This window comes from Physeter macrocephalus, chromosome 11 (assembly GCF_002837175.3).
Source record: "Physeter macrocephalus isolate SW-GA chromosome 11, ASM283717v5, whole genome shotgun sequence".
Lineage (NCBI taxonomy): Eukaryota > Metazoa > Chordata > Mammalia > Artiodactyla > Physeteridae > Physeter > Physeter macrocephalus.
In genome coordinates this window covers 86,652,077-86,665,133 of record NC_041224.1, presented here as the reverse complement: position 1 = coordinate 86,665,133, position 13,057 = coordinate 86,652,077, and positions in this window count along the sequence as shown.

Sequence of the window (13,057 nt, the reverse complement as noted above, 5' to 3'; positions counted from 1 at the left end):
TTTCTGTACATGGGCCTCTCACTGTTGTGGCCTCTCCCGTTGCGGAGCACAGGCTCCGGACGCGCAGGCTCAGTGGCCATGGCTCACGGGCCCAGCTGCTCCGCGGCATGTGGGATGTTCCCGGACCGGGGCACGAACCCGTATACCCTGCATCGCCAGGCGGACTCTCAACCACTGCGCCACCAGGGAAGCCCTGTTCCGTCTTTTTGAGGTTATCCATTCCTTCTATCTTGGTTAAGTGAGGCTTGCCTTGCTACAAACAGCTTTTCCTTCAAATTTCTTTGGCTTTTTTTTCTGGCTGTTACATGTACTGATAAATGGTAAACGATGGTTTTCTTCCTTTCTTTTTTCTTCCCTACACTCCTATCAGCGTGGGTGTACTATGTCCTTAAGGAATAAGAGTGCCACATGTAGCAAAGTGTTCATTTATTTAGTGGAAAGGCTATAATATTAACACACAGATTGCAGCAGCATCCAAATCTTGAAGGGGTTAAAAGAGTCTTTTTCAATCAAATGAGATCTTTACTGTAATGGCACCAGAAAGGCTTATACCTTAAGAACAGAATTGAACCTGATACATGCTCTCTTTTTAGGGAACAATAAGGTGGAAGAAATTACCCCAGGAGCTGGGAGACTAGATCCTCTCTTCCACAAATCTTGATGTATCAGTAGATGCTTCAACTCTGTCCCTCACATGGCTCTGAAAAACAACAATGAACTATGATCAACTATCCACATTTACTATTAAAAACAAATTCTTTATGTTTAAACACACGCCCATTTTTGAAATATATAATGTTTTGCCTCGTAACTCTGAGGTTAGTTCAATATTGTTTCTTTTCTTGGTCCCTCTTAATATTTTCAATGAGATTTCTAAATTTTTTCACATTCATTTCTTTAGGAAAGACAGGTGGTCTATTTAAAGTTCTATATATGATAAAATGGCGACACAGTTTGAAAGTGAGGTGGAGGGGTAGCCACAGGGCTAGGAGGCAGAGGACAACTCAGCTCCTATTTCCTGCTGAGTGATCTTGGAAAAAGCACTAGCCCTTCTGTGCTTCTGATTCTTAATCTACAAACGAAAACTGCTAAGAGCCCCCTGCCTGCACCGAATGAGATCACAGCTGTCCAAGTGCTCTGTGGGCTCCACAGCTCCCCTCAAATAAGTAGCGCCCACTCTCTGGGGAGTGAGTGTTGCAAACAGTCTTCCTGGGTGCTGAGCTGTGAGCTGCTCTGGGGCTGTGCCATGTTTTGAGGTGCACCTTTCTTAAATCCCTCCTGCGGTCTGGTTTCTAGATTTTTGTCATTGCATTTTCCTCTTTGAATTGCCATCGAGCACGGAGGGCCAGAGAACGCCTTTACAAAAATCAAAGCAGAAAGAAGATGTTTTACCCATTTGGCTCTGTCACTGAAAAGGCTATGATGGTAGATTTTGTTTTCAGGCCTGGAATCCTGAACATTTTGTAGCGAAATGGCATCTCCTGCTGTGTTTAACTCTGTATTATCCATTGTTGCTTTCATGAGGTTCTGTAGATTTAAATGTAATTTTTTTAAAAAGTGGGACTCTATGAAGCTTCCTTGATAAATTGGCTAGAGAAACCAATCTTGAAGGAAAGCACCCAAAGTAGTAATGATCCTGAAGCAGTATCACGTTCATTATGGGGCCAGCATTTTGTATATGGGGAAATAAACTTAAGATGGAAAAAAAATAACCGCTGGAATAAAGACCAAATGCCAAATCACATTTCCAGTAGCCTTGAGCACTAACAAATAGGTGTGATTGGGATTCCCAGGAGAAACACATCTGATTGGAAATGAAACCCCTGACAATACATCCTGAGGCCAGATTGCCAAGGTTACAACAGTCATGTCATTTACAGCCCCTTAAAAAAATCCCAGGTGTTTGTGACACCAACCACTATTTACAGTGGTGACTAGTTGGTATGTTGAATCTTTCAAATGTAATTTCCTTTAGATCTCCAAGAAATGATCAGGTGTGATGCAACTGACTAAATGCTGTGCATGCTTCCTTTTTTTTTTTAAATTTCTTACTCCAGAGAGAAATCAGAATCACACTGAGTAACTGAAATCCTAAGAAATTCACAAATCTTTTGCTCAAGTTCAGACTATCTCAGCTTCCCTTTTCTCTTTTCACCTGGGGCTCAATTTTTGTTTGTCTTAGATAGAAAAACAACACTTTTGCTCTGAAATTCTGTCCCAGTGATTTTCCCCCTGCAGCTGCCCAGCAGACAGAAAGCATTCTAGCTTTCTTTGAAATGAGAGTCCAAACTGGGTTATGACTAGAATTTTAAATTATGTTGTGAGATTGGAGAAGGCAAGCTGGTTCAGGGTGATGTTCCATAATTCATTCTGATAATCCCAAGGAGATGACCGCCCTCACAGCACTGTTTAAGGCCTGCCTTGAACAAGCCATTTCCCTATGTAACTTCTTAGTGACAAGACTTGATTATTTAAGGATTTCAGAGGTATCATATGAGAAATAACTCACTGGATATAGAAAATTGATTTAATATATTAACAGGAGCAACAAGAACTTGTTTTAATGCTTTTTTTCTTCCCTCTTTGTGAGAATTTAGCCTTTCTTGAGGCCATTGGGCTATTTCCTTTCCAAGGCTGGAAAAGATTGATTATAGTTCATGTCTATAGCAAAGGCTCCTCCAAGCCCATTGCAGTTGGAAGCAGCCCCAAACGACCCATGTTGATCTTTTGTTACCCTACAGAATCAAGGACTCTTCTTGGTCATGTATGTGGGCCAAGGCAGGTGAGTTCAAGGGTATGTCAAAATAAAATGAAAAGAAAGCAAGGTGGGACAAGAAATTCTCTGTTTGAATTTGAGAGAAAACAGCAGTCCTGCTCTCTCTGGCAAAGATTCGTGTACTGTTAAGGGAAGAATCATGTTCTTTCTCAAGTAGGTTTTACCTTCTGAGATTTCGTGTGTGTGTGTGTGTGTGTGTGTGTGTGTGTGTGTGTGTGTGTTGGCTGGGAGGGGAGCTGGGAACACTGGGAAGTAGTTGTTTACAAGTTTAGATTTTCTCTTGAGCATAGTAAAAGTTCTGCTCAGTTTCTCAGAACCTGACAATGAAATTAGGGGTGGAGAGGAATTCAGAGGCCCATGTTTCAGTATATGGTAAATTTTTACCCAAATACTTCTTTCAGAAACATTTAGTCCTAGCAAGCCAAATCAATCCTATGTCTGCAAAGGTATCAGGAAAAGGAATCAGTCAGTAAGCAGTTTCTGTAGACCCCAATGCTGCATCCACTTTTAGCCTTCTTTTCTAAGAGTTTGGGGTCCTTGACTCATATGAGAGAATATGCCAATAGGGCCTGAACAGGGAAGAGGTTTGGATGAGCTACCCCATTGGTATTCAATGCATTAACTCTGTCCCACAGGAAAACTAGGGTCACTTTAGGGCTGCTTTCATTTGGAATGGCATTAGAAAAGAGGCTTTTAAAACATGTTTTGAGTACTGTCACCCAAAGTCAGCCTCTGTTGAAAGAGTTTTCAGTTTGATAGGCAGAGTTTCTCACTTCTCCCATCTGTCAGTGATTTTGGGGTATCTGTTTTCAGCACCAGGGACAGCAAACGCCTCCCTCAATTGAACCAATGACTGCTATCCTGATTGACCTGCCAGTCAAGAAAGGGTGGGGTTTTTCTTTTACTTCCATCCTTTGGGACCTCAAGCTGGAAGACTTTATTCTTAAGTTCAGGTGCCTACACCTTTTATTAATTGCCAAGCCAGTTTGTGTCACGTTCTCAATCTGCTAACAAATAATGGGTGTTGGACTAACGTGCCCAGGTCTTTTGGCTCAAAGCAGTGGAAAGAAAGACACTTAGACATCAGTGGAGGACATACTTTGGCACAGGGACCCACTGCAATAAGTCTTCACAAGGCACCATTGACTTGTAAACTCCCAAATGGAGGATAGCTTATTGTCAATCACTTTGAAAAAAAGATTTCTGCACATTTCCCACAAAGCACAAGTCTATGTTTTACTCCATGTGCATTTGGAGGCAATATTTCACAGGAGTTGAGCAGAAGCTATGAGCTTTGGGGACAGAAAAGGGCTCAGTGATGCTGTTGTTAGCATTTTGAAGACTCAGGGTGGGGCACAGCTTTGAATCCAGCAGTCACCCTTCAATCCTGAATGCTGTTCAGCAGCTAACTTAGCCTTAAACAATCATAGTAAAAATGCAGATGGCTCCTTAAGGCCTCTGTCAGGCTAGACTGAAGGGTTGCACTGAGAAAATGCATAGCAGAAGCACATTTTGTCTCTTTGCTTTGTGATGGGACAGTTGTCATATAGCACAATCATACATAGATGTCATTTTAGAGACAACATTGCTTTCTCTTAACTAATTGGCAGCATTCGCCTCACTCATGTCAGGATGGACACTGTACTGGGAAGGCAAGAGAGTCACTGAGGATTTCACCTTAAATACTGTCTTCTATTTCACAGATGTTAGATAAATTCCACTTCACTTGCCTCTGAACCATCCAGTCCAAGGCTTTGAACACTCCACCATACTCTCTCCTCCACTTTCTTCCCCTCTCTTCAGTGTTGCTTAGCATAACTCATAACACTTAGTAGTGTGAAACTATAAAGGATTTTTTCTAGGGTTAAGTGAGGTGGTAGAACCAGAGCCAGATCTCAGAGGAGTGAGTTCAATGGAGCTGTGATTTTGAACCTTGGAATGGGTCTGAGGAAAAAAATCCCTCCTTTCCCTGCATTCCTTGTCTTCTTGAGGCCATGGCAAGAGTTTCTATTGATTATTTATGTGAGGATGGTGGGAGAGCAGGGTCAAAAATTCTCTATTGGAGTCCTTTAGAATAGAGGAGATTTGTTTTATATTGAAATCAAAGAGCAGCCCTAGTTTAGAAAGAATATGCACATGAATGACCAACCGCTGTAATAGAGTTTAATAAAACAAATTCTTTTCCCTTAAAACAGAGAGGAAGGAGTTGTAGATTGACATTGACTGGTAGGAAACAAATGATCCATTGGTCAGGGGGGAAGGTGGTCTGAGATGGAGATACAGAAGTAGTCATCTTTACAAATGGAGGTATGCCCAGGGCAGCCTCAAGAGAGAACAGACCAGAGAAAAAAATCCTATAGAGGTTCTCAGTACTTTTTCTGCAAAATTCCTAAAATTTCCAAGGGCACTTCTAGCCCTCTGCCTCCTTAGAGGCGAGCTCAGTGCTACTTCTGGGTTCTTAAGGCAAATGCCCTACAAACACCAAAGTTTTGTATTTTCCACTCTCAGCCGACACTGGCTGTCCAGAGTGGGATTTGCTCCCCTTCCCTATGTGAAAGGGACTTGTTTTCAGTAGAAGTGTCCTTTAAATATCCAGCTAAAACTGGAGGTAATTTTTTGCATGAATGGCTTTTTACAGCTAGGTCTAAAGCAGAACAAAACTTGTATTAAACTAAGTGCTACTTTACATATCTTATTTCAAGGGAAATGAAGGATTTATTGCGTGTAAATGATGTACACTGATTTGTTTCCTACTGGACATTACATGTCCCTTTATCTTTAGGCTGAGGTTGGGCAGCAAACTTTCAATATCTGGAGAATCAGCTGGTACCTACTTCAGTGCACTAGTTGAAGGAATTTTGCAAATGAAGTTTAGGTGCTCTTGTAACTGATTTCCACCCCCTCCCTAAGCTTTCTGTATTAAATATATGTAAAGTGATTATATCTTGTCTGATTCCGTGGGTTTGTGTGTGTTTCCCAATGTTTGTGTAAAGATAGTAGCCATCTGAAGTGTTTGATGGATTATGGCAACTGCTGAGCAATGGTGTCTATGGCGTGTGGACATATGATCCATCTAGGCACTTGTTCTGAGGCCAAGTTAATCTTACAGAGTTTAGGAAAGAAACTATGTAGCGTGGCTTGGGAAAAGTTTAATGAAGGATATAATATTGCCAACTCACCATTCATTGGTGGAGACCTTGGCAGCAGCCGAGTTGAGGTGTGCTCAACTGGATTTTTACATCATTTATTTTAATCTCGATTGTTCCTCAGGTCTATTTTATGACTTAAAAATATTCCTCCACAATACTTGTTTCTTTTTTTTCCCAGGCCACTGGAAATTGCTGATCATTCTTGCTTCTCATCATTTGGATCCCAAAGTCGTTGACTTAAAACGGGTGGCTGAGGTTTTAGTAAAACTGGGTTTTACTCATAGTGTCCCTTCCTTGAGGTACTATTTCTTCCATTCTTTTCCTTTCTAACAAATACATCCATTGGCCATGTTAAGTTTATTTGCATCCTGGCAAGTCTTGGAGAGTCAGTTTAGTTAAAGTGATGATTGTATTTGCCTTTGGAGAAGAGGCTTATCATCTAAGTAAAATTCTTATGTAAAGGTGTGTTTTATGCAAAAAAAAAAAAAAAATCCACAAAAACAGATTCTAAATTTGGTAAGATGGCCCCAGGGTAGGGGGATGTATTCTCAGTTAATATTAAGGGATGTGTTGAAAAGGCAAGTGCCCTCCCTTTCTCTGTTCCCCACCCTTCCTTCCTCCCCAACCTCAAAAGAAAACAGAAAATTATTTTTTTAAATTGTATTAATAATTTATGTTTAATACAAAAGGATGATTTAATGGTTTCACCAAAGGTCATTCTCCCATTGTGCATGTCCTTCACTCTTGGCCCTGTACCCATCACCCCGTTCTTCACTCTCATGCTTCCATCCCAAGGCAAACGTGTCTTCATTGGAATCTATCAGTGTTGGAGTTCAATGTGGGGACGGAGGTTTAACACCATGACACTAACGAAAACCAACCATTCTTCACTTTCAAATGGTTAATTACTCCAAGAAGGCAAACTCTTTTCTTGGCTTTTGCTTAAAAACATTTTATACATATATATGTATATATGTGTGTGTATGTATGGACATATGTATGTATATGCACATGTACATGTATATATGTATATATCCATCTCCAATATAAATATAGCATATGTGAGAGTTGTAAATACTCCTTGGTCATACTTCTGTCTTCCTCATGCTATCATATCTTCTGTGTTATGTTAACAACTCCATTTATTGACTGATGAAATCGTGTGTAGACCTGTATCCTCCTGACATAGTTTATGTAGGGTATCTTCTCAAATAAAGTATAAAACATCAATGTCCTTGTTTTATTTGGATTCATTATTCAGTAAGGAAGTGTGTTGAATTTAAAGGTAGGTTGAAGATTGGGAAAGTCCAAATGTGTGCAAAGATTGTGGGATTCAGTATCATCTTGAGAGCTGGGACCCTGTTTTGCTGAAGGTCAAATAGCTTGCACAGCGCTTAAGGTAGACCCTAAGTTGGATACTGGGTTGAGATGAATGTTTCAAGAAGGACATACATATATTTATAATTTGAGGCAGGGCACAAGGAAAGGATTGACGACCTCCAGCTCTATGTCATGATGTCCTGTCATTCCACATATGTTGTTACTCAACTTCCTAGTTACAATAATTTTAGTTCCTAAGATGGGATAAAATATATTCCCTCGGATTTTTTTTTACCCCAAAGATTTTACAATTCTTTGGCATAATTACATTAAATCTCGTTTCTTGTCTCTCTTTCTCTCTCCTTCCCCTCCCTCCCTCTCTACCTCCCATTTTCCCTTTCTCTCCTTTTTTCTTCTTTACAATATATAATGTGTTTCCTTTAATGAGAAAGACTTATTTCCATTAATTTATTTCAAAAACATCAGTGGATTGTGGGGGAGAGACAGGGAGGCACAGGCTGTAATGTCACTCATGAGGGTTCACCAGAGGTGTAGGAAGCTTTAAGGCAGCGTTCCCCACCTCGTCCCTATTGACATTTTGGACCAGAGAATTCTTGGTTGTGGGGTTTGTCATGTGCATTTTCTGATGTTTACCAGCATTTTCATTAGAGCAATAGTACTCCTCCTCCGTCCCCCTCCCAGGTATGTCTACCAGAAATGTCTCCAAACATAGCCAAATGTCCCCTGGGGAAGGGGAGGGTGCAAAATTGCCCTGGTTGAGAACCATTAGTATAAGGGTTTAGATATTACCATGCAATATCACACGGTATTAAAAGAGAAATTTCATTCAGGAAAATCAAGAGCTCCAGGTCGTGCATGCCCCAGCCCTTTCTAGACCAGCGGCTTGTCTGTACCGTGTGGTTAACTTGTCTCCTTCCTCTAAGCGCATCTCCCTTCAAAGCCTGTAGCTAAGGATCAAGTTACAACACCACGTTTGGGTTTCAGACAGCAATGGAAATATCTTCCTCATCTCCATATATCAAACACGTTGTTATCACTAGAATACCTGCTCACACCCCCTTAAAAAAAAAATGTGTAATTCGTAAAGCTCTGAGTGGGAAGAAACCCAAATAAGCTTTTTGAAAGTTCTATCCCAGTGAAGGAAGTTAGCATACCTAAAGGGCAAAAGACTTTTGTTCTTCAATTGTCCCTTGTAATAAATTACATTTTTCACCTGGCCCTTGCCTCCTGGCCACATAAAACTACAAGTTCATGGGACTTCCCTGGCAGTCCAGTGGCTGAGACTCCAGCACTTCCACTACAGGGGGCACGGGTTCAATCTCTGGTCAGGGAACTAAGATCCAGCATGCCATGCAGAACAGCCAAAAATAAAAAATATATATATATAAATTAAAATGCCATTAGAGTTAAAAAAAAATTACAAGTTCATAATTAGGCCCCTTGCAGGCATGGGACAAAAGTCCTCAGTGTATAAACTCTTTTTGATGAGTAAGTGGAACATGCATTAAGTCTTTCCAGACAAGGGCTAATGTTCTCTGTACAGTGATATGTATATAATATGTACTTAATAGACATTTGTTGCGTTGAACTGGATTTCTCATTCTCCAAGGCCCAGATCATTTGTACTGAATTCAAAGTGTGCTACCACTGTGCCTCATGAACCTCACATGTGAAAATTCTCAGGATCCAGAATTCTGAACCACCTGACAACATGGAAGTTATGAGTAAATCTCTCTCTTCCCCAGCATGTGGCTGCCTTTACTTTAGTGTCTTCCTGGGCTGCCTGAAGGCAAAAGTAATGTTTCTCAAAGTAGGATATTTAAATGCTCTCTGAAGTCCAGGCCTGGTGGCTTGGCCTATTTATTGCCTAGTCCAGTGATGGCAAATGATGGAAATGCAGTGAGAGACAGCGGGTCCCACGCCGCATACATGAAACCCCCAACCTCACCCTTCTGCAGGGGACTACTCCTCCCTACTCCACACAAAGTCCAGGGAGGCCCTGGGGTCTTGCACTTGCACTTCAGAGCGTCCTCACATCCTTCTGACCCATTATTTGGCATTTATTTTGAAATGACAATTCAAGGACTGGATAAGGTTACAGACTACTAGGTCTGGAAGGTCCTTGATTAATAATCTCATTCAACTACTTGCCTGAAGCCAGGGTTCTCAGGTAAACAAAAACTGAGACAAACTATTGATAGCATCTTCCAATGCCTGAAGGCATGGTCAATACTATTGTCTTATAAAGACAACATGCCCCTAAAAAAATCATCACCCCAGTGGTGAAACAAAGAAGCAGTGGTCTAACAGGGAAACTTCAGAAACAGCAGCTGGCCAACCCTGAACCTGAGCCTGGAGACTGCCTATCATGGCATCGATCCCAGACATGCCAGGAAGGTACTCATTAGAAACAAGGTAGATTTATCAGACCTGATGTCCTAGGTGGGGGGGTAATTTTTGGGCATGGATCATGAACATAGATATGAGGGACCTCCCAGGAATTCTACTTGAGCTTCTCAGAACCCATTCCTCTAATGTTTCAGGGCATGTAGGGGCACCTTGCCCTGAGCCATGCTCTATTCCTTGCTCCTGTTGGGATGCTCAATGTTACTTAGCTATTAACTAGGGAGATGTTCTATTTTAGCCTCTCTTTTCCCCCCATTACCAAGGTTTGCAGTGTTCTCAACTATTCAAATCGTCAGTGTAGGGCTCAGCAGGGGGTCTAATTACTGCCCTGCTTGCCACTTGCTGATGAGCTGCAAGGGCCAGGGAATGGCTTTAAAGCAATTAAGTAGAGAAGAGCAGCTTCTTTGGAAACTTCTCCGGGAGTCTGGGTCTTATTAGGGAAATCTGGATGGTATCACGTGGGAGAGTCACTGGATAAGGCCATCTTCTGACTACAATCCTGGCCAGATACCCATGCCTTAGAGGAAAGCACAGTACTTGTATTAAATCAGCCAATCTCTGTGAGCGTCTAAATCATAGTCCTTTCTCCTCAGACTTTTGAAAACATTCTTAAGTAGTAGCTCAAGTAGTCTTAGCAGACAAATGCTCAACTATAAGGGAGAGAGGCCGTGGAAGAGAAAAGGTTCCAAGACATGGTCATGGGCATTCATATTTAAGCCATATGTCATTATTTGCCCAGCAAGCTGTCTGCAAGAGCCCTGAATGAGTTAATTCTTTTAACGAGGACATATATTAATATTTCTATTGTATAGATGTGCTAATCAAGCCTCAGAGGTTTAGATAAACTTGTCCAAGGCTGCCCAGTTACTTGAGGCAGAGGTAGGGTTTGAAACCAGCAGTTGGGTTTAGTACACATGGTCTTAATCACCATCCTATCCTTCCTATCCCATGGATTGAAGCTGCTGTCCAAGACCACAGTGGAGGATTGTAAGCCAAAGAGCAAACAAACAAACAAAAACAATGGGAGAAAAGCAATTTAGAATATATCGCTTTCAGGGTAGTCTTTCATTCACTTGTTGATGTAATAAATTTAGGAACAGTCTTCTATTAGAGGTACTATAATGTGCCAAAGCCTGAAGATGTAAAGGAGATTTAAGACTCTCTCCCCAGACCATACCCCTCTTTATCCCACACTCTGGATCCCACAGTGAATAGAAGATCGTCTGGGTTACTAATATCAAGGCTATAAGAAGATTCAGAGAGCGCAAAAGAGGACAGGATTTCAGTTATGACTTGGATGATGACTAACAGAAGAGTTTTTGATAAAGAGACTTCCCCAGCTTCTCTTAGTATACAGCCAACTTCTCATTCCTTTTGCCCTTGTGTTGTGGATGGAAAGGTGTAGGGCTTTGAGATCTACCAAACCAGAATTCTGTGGATGCCTTGACCTTCTCCTGGATATTACTCCAGGTGGAAAGCCAGAACCCTTCTCCCAAGCCCTTACGCAAACATTGACCCAGAAAGCAGGGTAATGTCTCAATCATAGTCTGACACTCTTGGGTCGCTGTTCCAGGGACACACTGCCTCTGCTCATTTCTATCTTTTTGAGATGCAACAAGCCACTGCCTCCTGCTACTTAACGGGAAGCCCCACTGGTAGAGTTATGCGCAATGGGGCTGATCATAAACGTGATTTATGGAGTTAGTTTATTTACTGCCTCTGATGCCGGCCCCAGCTGCCAGGAGTTTGACTGACAATTTCTGTTTATCTATTTCTCACTATATAATACCTGAATTCACATTACAAATTCTTCTGATTGGAATTTCCTGACATCTGCTCTGGTATTTATTGATGGTATACTCATCAGGGACTCTGTCCTTTGGGGGTATGAGGTAGGCTCTGAGTCCCTCGTTCTGTCTGTTGGGGTGAGGCTAGGACCCTGACACCCTAAAGTGAGAGGACATTACTGCTACCTCTTGTGCCTTGTGACAGATACCTGTGTATGTGTTAGAGATATGGTCACCTATGACAGAAGTCTCTTGTGATTCAAAACAAGTGGAAATAAATGACAGAGAGTAACTCAGAGTCAAAGTGGTGTATGACCACTTGAAAGTAATCTGGTAGGGTAGGATAATCCAGATCCTGCCTGGATTATGGCTACTGTGTCTTTTCCTTATTCTTCTTTTCTAGTCCACAGGTAGAACCAAATGACCACTAATCTCCAACCTTTGGATGCAGCTTCGGTTCATGCAGAGAGAAGAGAGTTGGACTCTCTCATCTTGAGTTGATGCTCTCCCCATGTTTAAGTTCCCATCATTCAAGCATAATCAGAGGAGTAGGGGTGAGAAATCATTCTGAAATATCCAAGAAGGTTCCCATACTAAATCAGGAGACTTCAAAGTTTGGCTAAAAGACCCAGGGAGAGTTATAATAGTGTTTATTCTCCTTCTATAAATGTAGGGTTTTCCATCCAGAAAGAATGGATCAGCAAATTTCCTTGAGACACATGGTTTTTTTAAAAAAACAAGGCTGCATCTCTTTCATAAGACCTTTACATTTTTTTTTTCCAGAGAAATGAGGCCAGTTTCTACCATGTTTTTTCTTGGTTTTTTTTGGTCCTTGCAGTGTTATACTCACAGCTGGAACTTCCCTCAGTTTTACTCTCAGTCAGCCCTGGCTGCCCAACTCCTGTAGTCCAACTTCAGCAGAGCTGATATGGGCTCCAACCCTGAGCTTTCCCTGTTCTGGTCCCTCACCTGGGTCCCTAGAAGGAAGCTAACTTTCATTAAGCCCATAATATGTACCAGATAGGCATCTCGCTAAACCTTCACCGAGCCATCATAACTCTCCCCTATGAACTATGTATTTTTATCTTCATATTTCTAGATAAGGAAACTGAGGCTTGGAGATGCTGAGTCTCCAAAAGATTAATTTTCTTGTCAAATGACACAAACAAGTATCAGGCAAGGGCAAAATTCAAGCTTTTGTCTGACTAACTGCTCAGCAAATCTTGTTTCTGTTTGGTACCACCTGTGGGGTTTGTCCCCCAAACAGCAAGGATGGAAAAATACCTCTCATTCTCCCAAAGCTTTTTTCATCCATTAATCAACTGGGGACCATGGCCAAGTCATTTAACTTCTTTGGGCCTCAGTTTTCTCATATGTAAAAGACACATAGTCATACTATGATCTGTTCTTATAGTATGGAGTCATATGAGAACATGCACAAAGTGCTTGGTACTTGGTCTTGTACTTAATAAGCCTTACATAAATGGTAGGATCATTATCATAATCACGATCATCATTATTATTACCATTGTCATCACCACCATCACTATTATCACCATCACCATCATCACCATCATTATCATCATCATCATCAGTTT